The sequence below is a fragment of the Bubalus bubalis genome, chromosome 1 (assembly GCF_019923935.1).
Source record: "Bubalus bubalis isolate 160015118507 breed Murrah chromosome 1, NDDB_SH_1, whole genome shotgun sequence".
NCBI classification, from domain to species: domain Eukaryota; kingdom Metazoa; phylum Chordata; class Mammalia; order Artiodactyla; family Bovidae; genus Bubalus; species Bubalus bubalis.
Window position 1 is genome coordinate 61,023,835 of NC_059157.1, and position 21,431 is coordinate 61,045,265.

General features: G+C 36.0%; 1 protein-coding gene across 2 annotated transcripts in view; it reads right to left on the reverse strand.

Moving 5' to 3' along the window:
- The window catches only part of NCAM2 (neural cell adhesion molecule 2), a 575,454-nt gene that overhangs the window by 539,786 nt on the left and 14,237 nt on the right, over nt 1-21,431 (reverse strand). The gene's annotated exons all lie outside the window — the stretch shown is intronic.

A 21,431-nucleotide genomic window follows, 5' to 3' on the forward strand; every position in this document is an offset into this window, starting at 1 on the left:
GAGAGACAGGGAGAATGAAAGAATAGGATACTAGGACAAGACAAACCAGTTGTATAATTTTAAATAAACAAGTTAAACATTTTCTCTGGGCCACAGCATAAGAAGTCCCCAATAATGAAAATGCATCAGTATCTTCAACAGGAAAATGAAGATTCAGATATGATATCCTGCATAGCCCCCTATCCCCCTCTCTAAAATTCTATAACTTTATAAAAATGCACTTGGCTGGCAGCTGTTAGCTTGGTAAAGGGAGTAAATAACTTTGTGGTGTGACAAGAATTAAAATGGAGGACTGCAGAGAGAATTATAACGTGCTCACGAAGGTTGCCCTTAACAGTGATAACTGGCGATGTGTAGTCTCCTTACCGGGTGTGAAATATCTGCAGCTACTCATCACAGAGTCCCCTCTCTGGGAAGCTGTCAGAATAAAAAACAGTCCTGTTTTGAAATATAATAACTCTAGTTAATATGCTTCCCTGATCTGACAAGCCCTGATTTATGATGTTAACTGAGGATTAGATATCAACAAGCAATCCTAACGTTTAGTGCTACACTTGAGAGAGAATCATGCAAGTGACCCTCTGGCAGCTTCAGTGATTTGCATACGTCCAAGGCACCAAGTTACAGAATGGCTAGAAAATGGTCTCATTTTAATTTTTAATGTTTTCACACATTGAAAATCAAAATGATTATTAAGATATTAAAATATGCATACATTTGAATATAGTCCTCCTTTTTTTCCCCTGAAGTTTCATGATTTTGACAAGATTTACTGTTCCCCCTGAAAAAGATACCACTTATTAATCCACTATTGTCACAGAACAAATTTATATTAATGTACCTGCTACATCTACTTTCTTAATTAACTGAGGTGTCAGACGCTGTAAAGGATAAGGGAAGGAAACATATTTCTCTATGGAGATTATTAGTGGAATAAATAAACTTCATAGTTAGAGGTCTTAGTTTCTCCAACCAAGAAATGCCTCCCTGGGTGTTGTGGTTGGAAAGGTGAACAGTCTAGTTAATATTCCAAGATGATATATATTGAGAGAATATCTTATGATAGAAGAAAGAGGTTCTGCCTTGTTAGGAGTTTTCCCGATGCTGAGCCGTCCTAATTGAAACTTGCAGAGCATGGAGACTGCTTGTGCATTCAGTCTACAGTCAAAATGCGATTAAATAAATCAGTACATTTTAAGAGTGACAGCAGAAAATCAGGATTTGGGTTTTCTTAGAAAAGAGCATTTATAGTTTTTACTTCTTTGGAGAATAAAATTATTTAAAATATCTAATTAACCTATGGGTTTTCTCTTGTATATAAAATTTCAGCTAAAATAATATTTCTATAGATCTACATATATTCTTTTGGGGGCAAGAATGACTAAACCAGTCTTAGCAGGTCTATCAATTTGTTTCTTAATCTCTGTATTCTCAACAAAAATTAATAAATGTAAGCCATTAAAACATTCAGATTTGGGGTTATACCGATTGGTAATTTGAAAGTAACAGCAGGAAAATGCTTAAGATAATTATAAACAAAAGATAATTATAAACAACTCAAACTATAAACAAAGTTTTTAAAAAAAGGAGAGAAAATCTTCAATATTTTTCTGCCATTTTTTCATAATCTTATGAGCAGATAAAGCAGAAGATTTAATTTAATAAGCTATTCCAAATAAATGACATTATTGCATTAATACATCATTAAAATGGGCATTCAGCCTACTAAATAGAGAAGTTTCTGCTATTGCACTGTCAAAATTATCAGAAAATTGAATCATTCTACCCCATAGTTTCCAATTTTAAGTAAACATTAAATATCAACTTTAAATAGACAATCTATAAAGGAATGATATGTTGAAATGAACCAGTCCATTCAAACCATACCTATTATTCTCTACCCACCCACTTTTAGGTTTGAATAGTTGATAGAGAAAATCTGAATTCAAGGAATATCTCCATAATGTTCTATTATGATTTCATTTATGGTAATCACAGAAACTTAACAATTAGGCTGGGAAGTAGCAAATTAGTGCTTATCTGTTGTCTCTTACTGAACATGTAGTCTAACATAGAGCCTATAAGTACAATAAATGCCTTGCATTCATTATTAAGAATTATATCAAACAAAAACAACTTTAAATGAATAATCAGTTACAAATTATTCAGCCTCACTCTTTTATTTTGAAGACTTTAAATGTCATCCATAAAATATATTGTCTTTCTGGAAATCCTTAGCTGGATTAGTAACTTTTAGAAGAATAACAACCTGCAAAAGGATAGGAAAAAATGGACTACCAGTGAAAAGTATGTTTTATAATCAATATTATTCCCTACAAAAGACATAAATATATTTTTGACACCACGATCTCAGTAATAGTCACTTAATGCTTTATCACTTCACATACCTGAATACAATGTGGTTTCATTATGATTTTTTTTTTTGTAAAAACAAGAAGCCATGTGATCTTACAAATTAGAATTACTACCAGAAACAAAACCAGACAGCATTTTGCCAAGGTGTGTACATATATTTCTAAACACATTTTTAGGAAAAACAGACTCAGGTCTCACAAAAGTACTGATGAACTTTTTCCTAGTTACCAAAAACCATTAACCTACCTTACAACAAAAGGTAGCAATTGTGTCTCTGACTAGTCTGTTGTTTGAATAAATTAGTACTTGAACACTTCAGTGAAATAAGAGTTTGTTATAGATACATAATTCACTGTAATTATTTTCCTTTTAAAAAACACTAAGAGCTAATCCATATTTTAGAACTAAGGCAAAATGAAGAATGCAGATGGGAAACACTGAGAAATTTATTTTGATTTGCAGTAGTCAACACATATTATTCTTTTCCAACTGACATAAAGTAGACAAAATTATTTGTTGACGGTATTGCAGACAATTACAATAACATTTTCTGGTGTTAATGTACAGCCACCTTGTAATTTATAGACTAATGCCAGTGGTTGTCTTGGAAAGGATAAGCCTACATGAGAAGGAAAATCTCATGGAAAACTTTAAAATTTTGAAATAGCTCTTTACATATTATGCTTAAGTAAACATAATTTTAATTCAATTTCTTTAATAAGAAATACATAAAAATATTTTAACTGCCATAGCTTTTTTTCATTTTCTATAATCACTGGCTATAGTGTTCTGCAACTATGCAGAAATCACTTCCTCAGGAACATTATCTATGGAGTTATTCAGAATGGAACGGATTTTTTGAGAAATTAAGAGGATCAAAGTAGATATTTTTATAACTTAGTAGATTCACTATCACATTGTTATTACATCAAAGATGGTGAGGAACAATCTTTGCTAAGTTTAAAAATATCTAATCAATATTTAAACCTATCAAACCACACTCACTTTGGTGTTCCTCTGCTATAATATGTTCACTATATTCATATCTTTGAAAAAAAAAATCCACCTGAATCATTGAAAGAATGTATCACCACATTGAACTTGTACTTTTATAAGTAAAGATAATGAAATTGTGTGTGCATATGAGTGCATGTGTAAAAGAAAGACATAAAGGGAGGGAGACAGAATATTTGAGAAATCTTCATAAATATTAAGGCAAAATATTCTGTAAACTTATCAAAGGCATGTTACAGAACACATGGTTCTAGTTTGCTTGTCAGTTCCAACAAACATCCTTGCCTGCTTGCATATTGAAGACCAACTTGAAGAGTGTTAGATGTGGCACATTTCCTCAGCCAAAATCAAGACAATCGAGATCACACCAACAGAAGACTATTTATTGGCAATGACATATGACAGGAATGAACCTGCATAGGTAGTAGGGTCAAAAAGAAGGGCTCATTAAGCTGTGTCTTAGATTTGGGAGGTGGTGACATAGAGGCAGTCACTCTACACTGAGTGTCCAGTGAAAAACGAAGCAGGCCTAACTCTGTTAGCAATTAGTTGTGTTGACTCTGGGGAATTTACTAAACCTCTCCATGTTTCATGGATAGTATTTTGCTTATTAGGATTAATATACTATCCGATCTTTAAATATTACAGGAGGCTTATAAGACAACTCAATATAAAATGGCAAATTCAAAATTAGAAATGGCAGAAAACATAAACAGTAAAACCAATACATATGGTAGTTACCAGGTCTTAAAGTAGGTAATCTATTGATAAAGCACTTTTTAAAACATCAGTTCTATTACCTCCAAGATTAATGGGGAATCAAATGGGCGAAATTTTTTTGTAAAGAACAAAGTTCTATGCAGTTAAAATGTAGGGGCTTTGAATTTCACAGAAAATGAAACACTGAAAATGAAAAGACTTTATTCACCTTAATCCTTGTCAATATCTTTTTTAGACTTAAATTCATAAATGTATGACTATCAATTAAACATATTATGATGAATTCCTTGTCATACAATTTATACAGCTTGTCATGTCTGACTCTTTGCGACCCCTTGGACTGCAGCCCGCCAGGCTCCTCTGTCCATGAGGATTCTCCAGGCAAGAAGATTAGAGTGAGTTACCATGGCCCCCTCCAGGGGATCTTCCCAATCCAGGGGTCAGACCCAGGTCTCCCATATTGCAGGTGAATTCTTTACCATCTGAGACACCAGAAAAGCACAATAATATTGGAGTGGGTAGCCTACCCCTTCTCCAGGGGATCCTCCCAACCCAGGAATGAAACTGGGGACTCCTGCACTGCAGGCAGATTCTTTATCAGCTGAGCTACCAGGGAAGCCCTTAAAGCCCACTACCTCAATTTATTTCTACATTATTTAACTTTTAAACAATATTAGTTGCTAAATTTAAACATGCTACTATTTGTCTGAAACAAAGTGAAAGTGTTAGTCTCTCAGTCCTTTCTGAGTCTATGCAACCCCAAAGACTGGATCCCACCAGGCTTCTCTCTCCATGGGATTCTCCAGGCAAGAACACTGGAGTGGGTGTCCATTCTCTTCTCCAGGGGACCTTCCCAACCCAGGGATTGAACCCAGGTCTCCTGCATTCCAGGCAGATTCTTTACCATATGATCCACCAGGGAATCCCACCATTTGTCTGACTAATCAATTAATAATGAATCAAACCTTCTGAGGTCTTCACAGAGGACAGCAATGCATTCACTAACTTATCTTCCTCACCACCACACATACTAAAAGAAAATGCATTCTCAGCAGTCAGCTGGTAAAGTATATTTGGGGTAGAAAGAATGACCACCCTGAAAATGTCCACATCCTAATCCCAGAACCTGTGACTGTTTCCTTACATGGCAAGAGAGACTGCAGAAATGATTAGGAATCTTGTGATGGGGAGAGTAGTAATGGAGTGAGCTCACTGTAATAGCAGGGGTCCTTATAAAGGTAAAAGGGAAGTAGGTAATTCAGATGGAAATGTAACAGAGCAGACAGGAACTGAGAGAGAGGAATGTAAAGATTCTATGCACCTGACTTTGAGAATACAGGAAGGGACCATGAGCCAAGGAATTACAGATGAACTTTAGGGGCTAGAAAAAGAAAGCACAATGATTCTCCAATCCTCAAGACAGAACACAGCCCTGCTGACACCCCACTTTTAGCCCAGTGAGACTTCTGAACTCTAAAACCATAAGTTAATACATTTGCACAATCTGTCACTAATTCTGTGGTAATTTGTTACAACAGCAGTAGGATATTAATGTAGCAATGGTCAAAGATATGGGCTTCCCTGGTGACTCAGACAGTAAAGAACCTGCCTGCAACACAGGAGACCCAGGTTCAATCCCTGAGTCAGGAAGATGCCACTCAAGAAGGCAATGGCAACCCACTCCAGTATGCCCTTTGTAGTCAGGCCACCCTGTCTTGAAATTTTGAAAAGTCACACAAAGATTTCTGGCATTGCTTTCATCATCTGTAACATGGTTTGATAACAGTATTTACCTTATAAGGTTATGCTTAGGCTCAAGTGAGATAATATATGTCTAATGCTTTGCACAGTGTCTGGGATAGTATATGCACAAGAAACATGATTTATGTCTCCATGGACTTTTCCTCAAATATTCAATAGTACTCGTTTCCTCCCCTCCATCATGATGAGGGTGGTAGGAAACAGGAGTTGTAGTTGTATCCATAGATACATAGAGTCAAGGCTCTGTGCATTCAAATGAATATGGATTTTGAAAGTAGACAATCGTGGTTTCCAAATTCCAGATTTTTTGCTCATCAGTTGGATAATCCTGATCAAAGAGATTCACCTTCTCTGAAGCTTAGCTGTTTAATCAGTGATTTTTAGAAAATGAACATCCATCCCTCATATATTTGCTCCTAAGTTTCATTCAAAGTGTCTAACAAAACTTGTGTCTGGAGAACAGAACTGATTGTACTTATTAAAAGTGAATTTTCTCACCTTAAATTCCTACTCAGCCTTATTCATTTAAATACCCTGAAGCATATATCCAAGGTACAGTACATTCACATAAAGATATGGAAGTTCAGAGAAATGATTTCTATACTTAATTCTGTTTTCAAGCCAAGGGTTTGTTTTTTTTTTTTTTCACTAAATCATATTTGGCTAGAATATTAACCAATCATCCAAGAATAAAGGCAAATCAGTTAACAAGTGCTCTTGAATGTTGCTGATTTTTAACTCCTGCTAAAAACTGGGATATTTTAGATATTGTAGTGCCATGAATAATTATGTAACACAATTTCTGACAGATGTTTTTAAAATACCATCAGTTTTACATGAAATTTATTGAAGATTGCAATTAAAAACACAATAGTTTAAAATAGCAAATGCAATGCCATCAAGGTTTTATTATCAAGGAAGATAATTATTTGTTTTCTAATTCTGAAAGCTAGTGCTATTGTTAAATATGCATTAAATACAAACCCACTGTCCTAAGTTCTCCTGACCCTACATTTGTTTTGAGCTGACAACCTCAAAAGTTAATCGTAGACATAGATTTGGCAGACATCCCAGCACAGAAAAAAGGATGTATGGATTAAAACTGCTCTGCATTCTGGTCACAAACAGCACACTAGCAACATGACAACTAAGAATTTTACATCAGAAAGAATCTATTGTTCTCTGAATTGCATTAAATGCTTGTTATTAAGTCAAAGTGTACCTCGACCACTGTCATAGTTTCATCTGAAAACTATAACTATTAAAGTCTGGGTAGTGTAGAAGTCAAATAGAATAAAAATGAAAACTCTAAATATTTGTGTAAAAGCACATCTTTGTTAATGAAATGTATGTTTTTTGAAATGAAAGAGTATGAGTTTGTATTTATGGGTTATGACATAACCTATATATGGAAGTAACATTTTTACTTGTTTCACTATGGTTATAAGTCCATACTTCAAGATAACCAAAAAAAGCTGTATTTTAATTCAAGTGAGTACTCTCAGTAATTTGTTTTGTGCTTATTAAATTTTAATACTAAAACTAATTCTAAGCACTCACTTGGGTGAAAAATATGGATTATATACCTCTGATAATAGATTCCATAATTTAAAAAAATTTATTACAACAGTAAACATCACACACACAAATATACACATATTGTTTTGTTTCTCTAAACTCGAATAGAATATTAAGTACAATCAGTAGACTCATACAAAAAAAAAACACTGACTTATGTATAACAGAATTAGTATAGATATGTCATATATATATATTATGTGTTGGTACTGCAAAATATAGGACTATTTGGGCATTTTGTGTAAAGTGGAGGATGCTCATCTAGCATCGTCTGCATAATGCATTGCACCGTCTCATTTTAATTCAGTTAAGGTAGTCTATGCTGCAGTTGTCTGTCCCTGATTACATGCAGGCTGCACACCAAAGTTTTCTGGCAATAACGATGAGATGCTGGAAGATTAAGTACAACTGCAACAACAAAGTGACCTCAAATATGACTCAAAATCATTCTGAGTAAAGGTCTGTTTGGGAAATGTGAATCACTGTGTTTGGTTTTCACTCAAAAGACCTGGTCAGACCTCATAAAAGAATCTGATAAGTAAACACATTTCATACAAAATAAATTTTTGAATTGGATTACAATTTTAACATTATTTGTTCAATAACAGGATGAATTGAGTTGGGAGACTTGCGTCATTTCTAATGAGAACAAGAACAACAAATTTAGTACATGTGAAAAATGGCAAAACTGTAATGCAATCAACAAGCCAATGAGCATAAGAAATATTTTAGCAAAGACCTCATTCACTCTAAAAACTTAAGATATAAATATGATTCAAAGAAAAGACCATCATAAGGAAATTATGTAGTAATATTTAGTATCTTCACTTTGGTATATTAAAATTGTTGAAATAACTAGGTAAGTAATATATGTAATACAGGATTTCCTCTCTGATTGATTATAAGGAAGAATGGAGGGCTCAAACAATGTGTCCATTTGTAATATGATACCTTTGACACATCTGTAATGTGAACTCACTGTAGTGTGTTAAACTGGAGAAAGTATTTTTATTCATAGTTTTTCCTTTGCAATAAGGCAAACTTGAGATAAATCTATGCTCTCATTTCCACAACTGGATAAATAATTAAAAAACGGACAGCGGAAAAATCAAATACTCTGATGAAACTATGTTTCAGTATTATTTCTTGTTTACAAATTATTTCCATGTAAGACAGTATGGTGTTAATTATATGATGGAGAAGGAAATGGAAACCCACTGCAGTATTCTTGCCTGGAGAATCCCAAGGGCAAAAGAGCTTGGTGGGCTGCAGTCCATGCGGTCACAATGAATAGAACACAACTGAGGGAATGAACACGCACATACACACATACTATTTGATCGGAACAGTCTATGTAAGGGCTTTCTCCAGAGAAGACTTAAAGTTCCTTGAGGGAAAATACAAAGTTTTATTTATCTTTATAAGCCTGACTTATATCATAGTGCTTATCAAAACAACTAGTTGTTTTTCCAAAGACGTCTTAAATAAATACAGACTTGAACTCACCTTATCTATCAATGGGAAATGTAAAGTAATGCTTGTCCCAGATTGTCTTGTGGTCAATTAAAAAATTAGAACTTATTAAGAAAACAAGAAAGTTGTCAAAGTTAAACATTGCTGTAGAATGAATGTCTGTGTCCTCCACCCATTAAATTCTTATGTTGAAATCCTAACCTCTGATAAGATAATATATTAGGAGGTGAGACCTTTGGGGAGTGGGACACCTATTAGTCCCCTCAAAAAAGAGAGGCCAGTGAGCATCCCAGCCCTTTCTTACAGCGAGGACACAGCAAGAAGATAAGTGTTTTTGATCCAGAAAGCAAGCTGGATCTGAGGGCACCTTGATCTTGGATTTCCCAAGATTTCAAGAGAATTTTTCATTCTGAGCATTTATTTGCATACTTGAAAAATCATTTGCGCATTCTTCTCTCACCTCTTCCTTGTCTCAGACAAACCCTAGCTATGCCCAGACAACTATTCTATTTGCCTTTAACACAATGTTAGAAAACAATCAGTCTGAACCTTGCTGACTCCCAGATAGTAGGCAACCCACTCCAGTATTCTTGCCTGGAGAATCCCCATGGACAGAGGAGCCTAGAAGGCTACAGTCCACATGGTCACAAAGAGTCAGACAGGACTGAGAAACTAAGCACAGCACAGCATACGTTAAGTCTCCATCTTCCGTCTTCACCACCCTCACCACGCTTCTGGGATAGGTCCAAAGTTACACGAACACTTTATGAGTTCTCAGTACTCTCAGCTGGCTTCACTGCTAGCCCAGAAGGAAACGAATATGACTGCAATGCAGGAGACCCGAGTTCGATCCCTGGCTTGGGAAGATCCCCTGGAGAAGAGAATGGCTACCCACTCCTCTTCAAACTGATTTCTGAGCTTTAACTTGTCTACCTATCTTCTCTTAACATCCACAGTTTAATAAAAAAAAAAAATATATATATATATATATATATATATATAGGCTGCCCTTGAACTTACCTTTATCTTCGCATCATTTGCCCTAAAGCTTTATCAATTTGCTCAACACTCTTCGGCCAAGACTTTGCCTGGACCTGTGGATAAACACTACATTCTGCAACTCACCCACTCTGGACCAATTTCACTCTGATTCACAACAGCTCATACTTCCAGTATACCCAGTTCACTGGTTCCTTCCTATCAACACTGCATTCATGGCTCTGGATGTATAGTAGCAATTGTTTATTTTGCCTTTAAAATGTATCCCCTTTGTGGGAAAATAAATATTCACACTGTAGAACAAATTTCTGGAGAATTAAATATACTAGTTTGATTCCAAGTAAAATTCACACGTTTATTTAGGATGCAGTAAAGACTTTCATCCTTAGTAACAATGCTTTCAGTATTTTAAAAGACAGAAATTGAATTCGTTCAATCAATCACAAACTATTAAAGAAAAAGTGGCACACTCAGTATCTTGGATATGTCCTTTCTGATATAAAGGTATTGTCACATATGGAGACATAAATCATACTAAACCCATTTACTTTTTTTTTTTTTTTAATTTTATTTTATTTTTAAACTTTACATAACTGTATTAGATTTGCCAAATATCAAAATGAATCCCATTTACTTTTAAATTTTTAAATCTTTTCCCTTTGGAATAAAAGACTACAATGGATATTTGGATAAAATATTAGAGAGAATACTATGGCACATTTAAAATACCTTTATAAACCACACGGAATACTGACCTAACACTATTTAAGGTTTTTCTGTTTAAGTCAAAACATTAATTTAGACCAAGTCAAACTATTTGTAGTTGAATTGACAAGTCACTTATTCTTTTAGGATATATATATATATGTGTGTGTGTGTGTGTGTGTGTGTGTGTGTGTGTGTATATATATATATATATATATATATATATTGTTGTTGTTGTTAAATTTTCATTTGTAAAATCAGGATTTTGATTAAAATAATTTTCAAGTCCTTCCCTTAAAAAGACATATTTCAGGTCCCTCTGGTTTTTGCTTTTGCTTTTTTTTTTTTTACAGAAATTCTCGGAAAACACAAAATCTAAGTATTTTGCTTGCTTCAGGGGAGAAATCTGTGAGTAAAAGCAAGGTGTCTCACCCCAACAGTCCTTGGTATAATAAAGAAACTGATATATTGCAGGTGGCAGAATAAAACTGTTTGATTTTCCAGCTCTTCTTAGTCTGAGACTTATTTTCACTGTGTTGTTTCAATCGAATTCTCAGCACTTTGTGCACACCCATATAATCAAAATGCATTCACAGGCTGATATCACATTTTGTCACTTATAAAGAAATATCACATATCCTTGTATTATTGCTTTGGGAATAACTGCATTATTGTTGATGCTAGATAGTAAACTCCTTGAGAAAATGATCCAGGGATTATACATCTTTCTCTTACCCACAGGGTTCAATGACTGCACAAAGAAATGATTTGACAAAAAGGAATGACTGAAACAGAAGCCCAGATTCTCAAGGATACACTTGTTAATTTTTCTTATTTATTCACCACTTTAAAGTATGTTTTACTGCTTTGTTTTAATGCAAAATACTGAACTATCTAAAACACCACTGGAGAAGTGAAAGACTACCCACTCCAGTATTCTGACCTGGAGAATTCCATGGACTATATAGTCCATGGAGTAGCAAAGAGTCAGACATGACTAAGTGACTTTCACTTTCACTTACAAATCAGAAACACTAAATAATACTTACATCTTTGACTTATATCTATATATGTATATATGTGCAAATGATATTGTAGATTAACACAGCATGCTATGTACTAGGCACTTTCAAAGGATGGTTATAAGACATAGTACTATTAAAAGGTTTTCTGGGGAATTCTCTCGTGGTCCAGAGGCTAAGACTTCAGGCTCCCAATACAGGGGCACGGTTTTGATCCCTGGTCAGGGAACTAAAGAAATAGTTCTGCATGCCACAATTAGGGCTTCCCAGATGGCGCTAGCAGTAAAGAACACGCCCATCAATGCAGGAGATGTAAAGACGTGGGCTTGAGCCTTGGGTTGGGAAGATCCCCCCCGGTGAAGGGAATTATAATCCACTCCAGTATTCTTGCCTGGAGAATCCAATGGACAGAGGAACCCCACAGGTGGGCTACATCTATAGGGTCGCAGAGTCAGACACACTACAACTAACACCTGATGCAGCCAAATAAATAAATAAATAAATAAAAATAAAAACATTTTTTAAAATTCTGGATCTTTCCTAAAACTAGTATGAAAGCTATCATCTATTAACCTGTTTAAAATTATCTGACTTAAAAAGACCACATAATAAATTAATTTTAATCTTCCTTTTGAGTCATAGTATGGTTTCTACAATTGATAATGAAAATTAAATAACCCATCTTCCCTTTATTCCATTTACCCAGTAAACTCTGAACTAAAGGGAACAACATAGTTAGTTTAGATTTTTATGTCATTATCTACCCTGTTCCATAGACTCATTTAGATTTTTAAGAGTACTGGGGCACATACATACTTTCACAGTATGACCACAAATAAATGTGAACATTAGAAGACAAAAAAATCTTTTGGCAAAACTAATACAATTATGTAAAGTTTAAAAATAAAATAAAATTAAAAAAAATCTTAATCTATTGTAAAGTAAATTGAATATTTAGGAATATTTTATTTTAAATGATAAATATTTTTATGATGGTTGACTTCTATTTTAATTCATATGCTTTTGGTATTGTTATGTTGGTTATTCAATTTTTGTAAGATATATGCTGCTGCTGCTGCTAAGTTGTTTCAGTCGTGTCTGACTCTGTGTGACCCCATAGACGGCAGCCCACCAGGCTCCCCTGTCCCTGGGATTCTCCAGGCAAGAACACTGGAGTGGGTTGCCATTTCCTTCTCCAGTGCATGAAAGTGAAAAGTGAAAGTGAAGTCGCTCAGTCGTCTCTGACTCTTTGCGACCCCATGGACCGCAGCCTACCAGGCTCCTCCGTCCATGGGATTTTCCAGGCAAGAGTACTGGAGTGGGGTGCCATTGCCTTCTCCATGTAAGATATATATTCATGTGCAATTCACTTCTGACTTTCTGATCTTTTCCCTGTTAAAATTAAACTGAAAAATGAGGAGTTGTAACATTTGTTTCATCAGGTAAAACATTAAAATTAATCAATAATAGATTACTCAGAAACTATTAATACTCTATAATATTACACGAACATCCATGAACTATTTAAAATAAATGATGCTGAATTTTGCAAGTATATCAAAATACATTATATACGACCATTCTTTGGACAAAAATTTGTCAGAATAAATTAAGTGGTATAAATATTAACTAATATAATGGTTTAGCATAAAATTCAAATAACATTTATCTGGATAGTGCCATTTGAAAAGTCATTCCACATATTTTATAACTGAAATTGATTTTGCTATAGAGCATTTAGAACCAGGAAAAAAAAACCTGAATTTATTTAGGTAGGCTGGACATGCAAATAAGTACCTAAAGGTCAGCTTCTGACTTTTTGACTATTACATTTAATTGCCATCTTCTCTGAAAACTTGTAACAAATACTATTAACAAGGTTAAATGTAAATATCCCTTATTAAGTTACAAATAAACTATTGAGCTAATATACAGAAGGAAAAGTGAAGTCGCTTAGTAGCGTCTGACTCTTTGCGACCCCGTGGACTTTAGCCCACCAGGCTCCTCCATCCATGGGATTCTCCAGGCAACAATACTGGAGTGGGTTGCCATTTCCTTCTCCAAGGGATCTTCCCTATCCAGGGATCGAACCCAGGTCTCCCGCATTGTAGGCAGACACTTTAACCTCTGAGCCACCAGGGAAGCCCATAGAAGGAAAAACACACGTTTAAATATATTTATTAAGAATACATTGTCAAAGTACTTAGAGGCAAATTTGATCATGTATGTTTCCACTAAAACTGTTCTAATCAGGTAAAAGTGTATGTTCATCTTTAAAAATTTTTAAAGAGTATTTATTTCATAACTTTCACAGTAAGTATAATTTGTTTATTTATAACACCTCCCACAGATGTTTATTTTTTAACTCAAGTTTTTTGTTACAGTTTTTCTTTCTGTTTCTACTCTGAATATAATAACAACATGAAAGCATCATTTATTTTGTTCAGTAACTATTTCTGAGCATCCACTATGTGCAACACAAAACATAAAACTTTTGCCTCCAACTATAGTCTGATTTAAAAGACAAGATTAATGAAGTTATATTACTTAAAATAACCCAGAAATAATGCAGGACTGTATGAGATTACATGTCAAAATAAACAGTACTTATCCAAATTCTAGTGCTTTATACCAGACAAAGAAAGGTGGTTTGGGGCAATTAAGAAAGGCTTCAAAGAATAGTATGTGTCAAATATATCTCACTAAAGCTGGGAAAGAGAGAGAAAGATTTCAAAACTGAAATAGGGTTTGAGCTTCATTTTCTATGATAAACTGAGGTAAGTGTTAGAGGAACCACTGACTGAAACTGCCCGCCTTGGCCAGGCGCCGTAGTGCTCAGGCACTACAGCCACGCTGCATGACTTGTCTTAAACGGGAGGTACTGGTAAGGAACAGGAACTAACAAGCTACCATCAACCAGAAGAATTTGGGAAAGGTCAAAAGCAAAGAGGACATGCCAGTCTGTACATCCTACCGACCTCCCAGAATCATCCTCCTTGGAATCCATTTTGGCTCATCAAAGTGTGCGCCACTAGGAAGGACCCTGAGTCAAAGTGACTGTTCAGAGACAACCCAGAAACTAATAACCCCATCACCATAAAATCCAAGACTGGGAACTATGCGGCAGAGCAGTTCTCCTGGGTTTCCCTACCCTGCTGTTCTCCACCCTAGTGCCCCTTCCCAATATAGTCTTCTGCTCTGTCCAAGTGTTAGACAAGAGCCCACTCAGGCCTAAAAAGGGTCTCCCTTCCTGCAACAAGCGGAGAGAATTTAAAAAGCTATCTCTAAACATTTTTCTGAGATTTCAAATGGGGGGGATCAAATCAATCCTACTTTTTGTAAACACAGTAATCACTATTTACTCAATTTTCTCTCCTCTCATGCATTTCCATTTTTTTCTTACATGTCTACATATTTAGACTTTATCACCTTGCAGATCTCTAAACCATTCTGCCTGTCATTTTCCATCCAGTGAGCCAAGACAGGCATCCATTGCTTGCCTGGATGGCAAGAGTTGAGAGTCAAAAAGTCATTATTGGCTTTGATTCTCAAACAGCACTTTTAACTAGAGCATGGAAGAATGAGTTGAATGTTAAAATCTGAGAGTCAAAATTCAGTCTTTTTGAAAGAAAGCAAAATTTTCATGACAAGTATTACTTTAAATAGCAATAGCTAAAGATTTTATAAGAAATGATCCTTAAGATGAAAAGGATGAATGCTGTAAGAACAGTTTCTTATTTCTTGAAAAGGGAAAAATGCAACTAGTTGTTGGGAAGGATGAAAGCAGGAGATTCTTAAGTATCTCTTACAGCAGGGGTTCCAAACTCCAGGGCCACAAACTGGTATTAGTCCATGGCCTGTCAGGAACTGGGCCTCATAGCAGGAGGTGAGTGGTGAGCAGCAAAGCTTCATCTGTATTTACAGCTACTCCCCATCACTCACATTACTGCCTGAGCTCTGCCTCCTGTCAGATCTGTGACAGCATAATAAATATAATGCACTTGAATCATCCAGAAAGCATCCCCTCACCCCCTCCCTGTCCATCGAAAAACTGTCTTCCATGATCAAGTCCCTGCCAAAAAGGTTGGGTGGGGACTGCTGTCTAAGAGGGTTCCCTCTTCCTTCCCTGCGTTGTAACTTTCGGCAAGACCCAGAAGGCAACTGGGCATCTAATCCTGTCATCTGTTCCATCATAATCTCTACTCCCACCACCACTGACAGATTGAGAACACCATCTACAGGCCTGGAGCACCAGTGACTGACTGACTCCAGAAGGGAACAAAGATGACAGAGAAGTCAAGTTGACCACAGAGGGGCCAAACTGTACCCCTCCTCCAAGTCTGACTACTGCAATGTGGATGTGCTTTAACAGATGTTCTCTAATATGCAGATATTAGAGAAGAATACATTATCACTGAACCACCTTGGCTGAGGCAAGAGGGTATTGAAGATCACTAAAGCTTAAACCAAGAAACACAAATGCATAGGCTATAGGTCAGGAACATAACTAGCCAGCTCATGCGAAAGGAACTGCTAATCCTCTGAGTTTAACCAGAACCAGTGGGAGAGGAGATGAATACTGTGGGAAACACAAGCACTGATCACACAGACATGTGGAATGCCCATAGTATAGACACTGCGCAAAGTCCAGGTGGAAACAAGAGTTTTGCTTGAGTTAAGGATGGAGATGAGTAGAAGGTGACTTCCCTGGTGGCTCAGATGGTAAAGCGTCTGCCTACAATGCGGGAGATCTGGGTTCAATCCCTGGGTCCGGTAGATCTCCTGGAGAAGGAAATGACAACCCATTTCAATATTCTTCCCTGGAAAATCCCATGGACAGAGGAACCTGGTGGGCTACAGTCCATGGGGTCATAAAGAGTCAGACACGACTGAGCAACTTCATTTTTCTATGAGTAGAGGAAAAAGAAAACAAAAACATAAGCTTATAGCTAAACCCATGCAAGAAGCTGAGACAAGTTGAGAGATGAGGGGTGAAGTCCATGAGAGTAGAAAACAGTCCTGAGAGGGAAACCCAATTTTGCACTGGATTCAAGAAAGATTGAGGGAAGGAGGAGAAGGGGAAGGCAGAGAATGAGATGGTCTGACAGCATCACTGACTCAAAGGACATGAATTTTAGCAAACTCTGGGATAGAGTGAAGGACGGAGAAACCTGGAGTGCTGCAGCTCATGGGGTCCCAAAGAATCGGATAGGACTTAGCAACTGAACAACAACAAGTAATAAACTAAGAAATTATCTTTAATTTCTCATTCTGCATCAGCTGTGGAGCTCTGCACCATGATGGAAAACAGCTAAGAAAGACAAACATGCATCCTGGATACCATCAAAACCTCAAATGCCAAACTTTTCAATTGCCATCTGCCTTAGTGAACTGTGGGAAAACTAAACAGAATGTGGTCAATGGCAACATAATAATGGAGCTTTCCAAAAGTAATAACTGCCTCAAAAATAAACATTCTGACATCTTCTCAGGGAACTGTTTCTCACAGAGCTAAATTCTCTTCGGAAAACTTTTGAAGAAGCTTGGTTAATAAATTATCAATATATGGAATTATACTTTTGCTCTACAGCAATAGTAATAATGCCATTAATAGGACTGTTACTATAGGAGCAGCACTATTATTCCCATTTGATAGATGATAATATTAAAGGAGAGAAGTAAGTCTCTTGCTCAAGATCTAAATGAGCTCATCAGGAAGAGGGTGATCAGGATTTGAATTCAAGCCTGCCAGGTTTCAAACTCTGTGCTTTTAACCATCACACAGCCTCTGTGCATGCCCACAAACCAAAACAGGAATTTGTGCAAATAAATTTAGCAAAGATTCTGCTCTGAAGCTAAAGGGGGTGTCAAGATATTTTGACATTTAATTATAAGTAGTGATCGGGGCTTCACTGAGTGTACAACAGAGTTGAAATAAAACACAGATGTTGAGGTATTCCTTGAACACACCATCTGGGGCACACGATCTAAATTCATGAGCAGGAAACCCCTACTAACTTGTGTAGGGAAAGAGTTTCACCGCAGCACTAAATAGCCACTGGCCTCAGTGCCTGGAACTGCCATGTGCTGGCAAAAGTCCATTTAGTACCCAACCATTCAGCCAGAATGCTTCAACAACCAGTAACGTGATGTGAATTCTGAACACTCTGGAAACAATTTTGACTGGTGTCAAACCAAACCATATGGAGCAAAAGAAAATCAAAGAGATCTTTTAAAATGAGACCATTCAATGTGATTTATAGAACAATGAAAGGGCCTCTCAAAATACTTCTTATTTCCATAAAACTGCAAACCAGTCAATGATAAAGATAATAGAAACTATCTAATTTGAACACTATTACTTCACTGCAAATAAGGGAGCTCAGTTGTTTTGAATACCTGCAAATATGAGTATGCTTTATAGGAAAAGCATTATCAACATATCTCACAAAAAAACTTTTTACACAAATGAATTTGTTCTCTACCACTGGGAACAGAAGGAGATTATCTGCTTAGTAATCCTCAAAAGGAACATGGCAATCAACCACTGAGATATAAGAGAATCTGTATCTACAGTTTTATGATCCAATCCTTACTGTGATATTACAAGATGGTTAGATAATTTTTCAGCAGCTTTGTAACGTGAAATGTTTTAACTCAGTTGTGCAGTGCTATGTAAAGGAGGGGATAACACTGTTAGAAATTTAGCAGCCTTCCTCTCTTCAGTTACAAATTGGGGAAAATGGAAATGAAGGATTCAAGCCTGTGCATGCATTTCAATCACAACACAATCCCTGAGCTGGAACCAAAGCATCCATGCTCCAAATGCTAATCTTATCTATATTCAGGGAATATGTTTTCATGAAAAACATCATAAATTATGAATACTTGTGAGCTAGGAGTTTGTTTTGAAAAAAATAAGGTGAGGGAGCTGTTTAGCTGTTCATTTTGTGAAACAAAAAGACAACAGATATTGTTTTGTAGTCTTGAGAAATTAAACACTGGCTAATTAGTCTTCAGTTATACAAACTGTGAATAATAACTCCAATGTTTTATCATGGAGTACATTTTCTTCTTTGAAGCAAAAATAAGCAAAGGAAAAAATTATTTAAAAATAGTTATGGATTTTAGCAATAATGAAAGTAATGAAAGAAATACAGTAAACATTTTGAAAGAGTATAAAATAATCAGATAGTTTCCCCCATATTTTATACACATACCTATATGTATGTGTACACACACACATACACTTTCCTACACACATAAATACATATATAAGTTTACCATTTGATCATTTAGAACAAACACAATGTTGATAAGTGTACCTAGCATAGGAAAAAAACAGCTAAGAAACAGTAATTATAGAGCAGGCACATAGTTTTATACCCTAAGCACCTCAATCTCTATCCTGCCTTTTAATTCACTGCATAGTCTTGGGGAGACTTCCCTGGTGGCTCAGACGGTAAAGAATCCATCTGCAATGCAGGAGACCTAGGGTTCGATCCCTGGGTTGGAAAGATCCCCCGGAAGAGGTCATGGCAACCCATTCCAGTACTGTTGCCTGAAGAATCGCCATAGAAAGAGAAGCCTGGAGGGCTACAGTCCATGGGGCCGCAATGATTTGGACACGACTGAGTGACTAAGGACACAGTCTCAGGAAGACACCATCTAGAGCTCAGGAACTGATGTAGTTCACATTTTAGTCTAGGTATGTGCTAGATTAGAACCCTGATTAGTGAGTCTACATAATCACACACATTTCAATATTTAGCCTGTCTCAGCAGTCAATTTCCAATCAATACTCCTTTTTCACAGTTTCATCTTCTCCCTATAAAGAAGACCCTGGTCCCCATTTCTATTTGTCATCCAGCTCTTCCAGAAATCAAATGAATATCTTCCCTTGGCTTTCTTAAAGTTAAGCATGCTATTCTCTTGTCTAGTTTGGAAAAAAATAAGAGCAAATATATATATAAATATATATGCTTATAAATTATGTTTATGTTTAAAATTATGTTCATTTATACTATAAGCTTCTGGAGGGCTAGCCAGGTTTATGCAATTTATTTTATCCCAAATGCCTTATCCTACCTCACCATACTTTGTCTACAGTCCATAAGCATTGTATAGACACAGGCACTCAGGCCTTTAAATTCAAAATAAGCCTTCCTTCAAATACCACTCTGGCCACTTAATAGCCATGAGAAAGTGAAAGTCACTCAGTCATGTCTGACTGTTTGCCTCCCCATGGACTCTATAGTCCTTGGAATTCTCTAGGCCAGAATACTGGAGTGGGTAGCCTATCCTTTCTCCAGAAGAGGGATAATATTCCTAGGTCGGGAATATTCCCAGGAATTGAACCAGTACTCCTGCATTGCAGGCGGATTCTTTACCAACTGAGCTATGAAGGAAGCCCTGTAGGTAAACTGCTTTGTCACTCTATCTCTTAGCTTTCTTATTTGTAAAATTTTAAAATGACAGTAAGATATGTCTAAATGATATTAAATAAGAGCAAGTTTAGGAGATTGTCCAGAACATAGCCTATTCACAAAGGAAGTTAATAGTCTTACTACTGTTCTTAAACAATAGTAACATGATGAACAATGTTATGTTTCCTTTGGTCGTGACCTGGTAAGGAAAGATGACTTGCCAGCAGGGCTAGGTTCCAATCTCAGCTTTGCCATTGAGCAGCTCTGTGAGTTTGACAAGACATCTAAACACTTCAAAATCTATTCACATCCCTTTCTATAAAGCAGAATTATCCTCACACACATATATATATATAATTATATATATATATAAATATATATAAATATAATTTAACAAATTAAATTAGATCACAGGTACAAACCACATAGGTACACTGTAAGTGCTTAAAAGACACTGACTTTTAACATTGTTTACATTCTTTGTCAAAAGGGCCCTTTCAAAATCCTTGTGGCAGACCCTTTTTCTACATACTGCACACTGCATCCCCTCCCTCATTCTCCAGATCTTCCACTCAGCAACAGAAAGGAGTTGATTAGTCAAGGGAACGATGATAATGTCATTCTCCCCACCAACTGGTTTAGGGAGTTCATCTGAAACAATTCTAGCCAATGAGAATTGAGGGAAGTCTGCTGAGTGACATGGGGATTTTCCTTTAATATTAAAATAAGGCCACTCAAATAAGTATGTTGTCTTTTTTCCTAGCTTCAGATTTCATTGTCTAAGAATATTAAACCGTTGCAGCCATATTTCTTCTAGAAAGTCAGGGAAAACCAGCCAAAACTGAAGAGAAACTTGAAATCCAAACCTTCTCTAAACCTTCCTCCAGATAGCTCCTCACATTCTTTAGATGTTTATTTTTAAACCGTTTTGAATGTGTTTTCTTCTTTGCCTCTGAAAGCATCCTAAACTCATATAATTTCATTATGAAATTATTTAATAAATCAACCACAAATTGATGACTTACTCAATTATAAATAATTATAGTGTTTCACAATAAGAGAAGCTACTGGAAAAATATAGCTGATACTTAAATATTAATGTCATATAGTTGCTAATAAATTATACTAACCCGAACAACAGAGCTGCTCTACCTTGCAACCACTCAGACCTCCAATATCTCTAAATCTTGTTGGTTCTCTACCTGCACTAATCTTTTCAGTCAATAAAAGATTTACTTCTTCACTAATTGGTCTTTCCTCAGCCACTCAGAAGAAATGGTCAGAAAGAATGGCAAAAACTTGAAACTAGAGCAACTGCTAAAGCTTTCTCTCTCCCTTCAGCAATTCCATATTACTT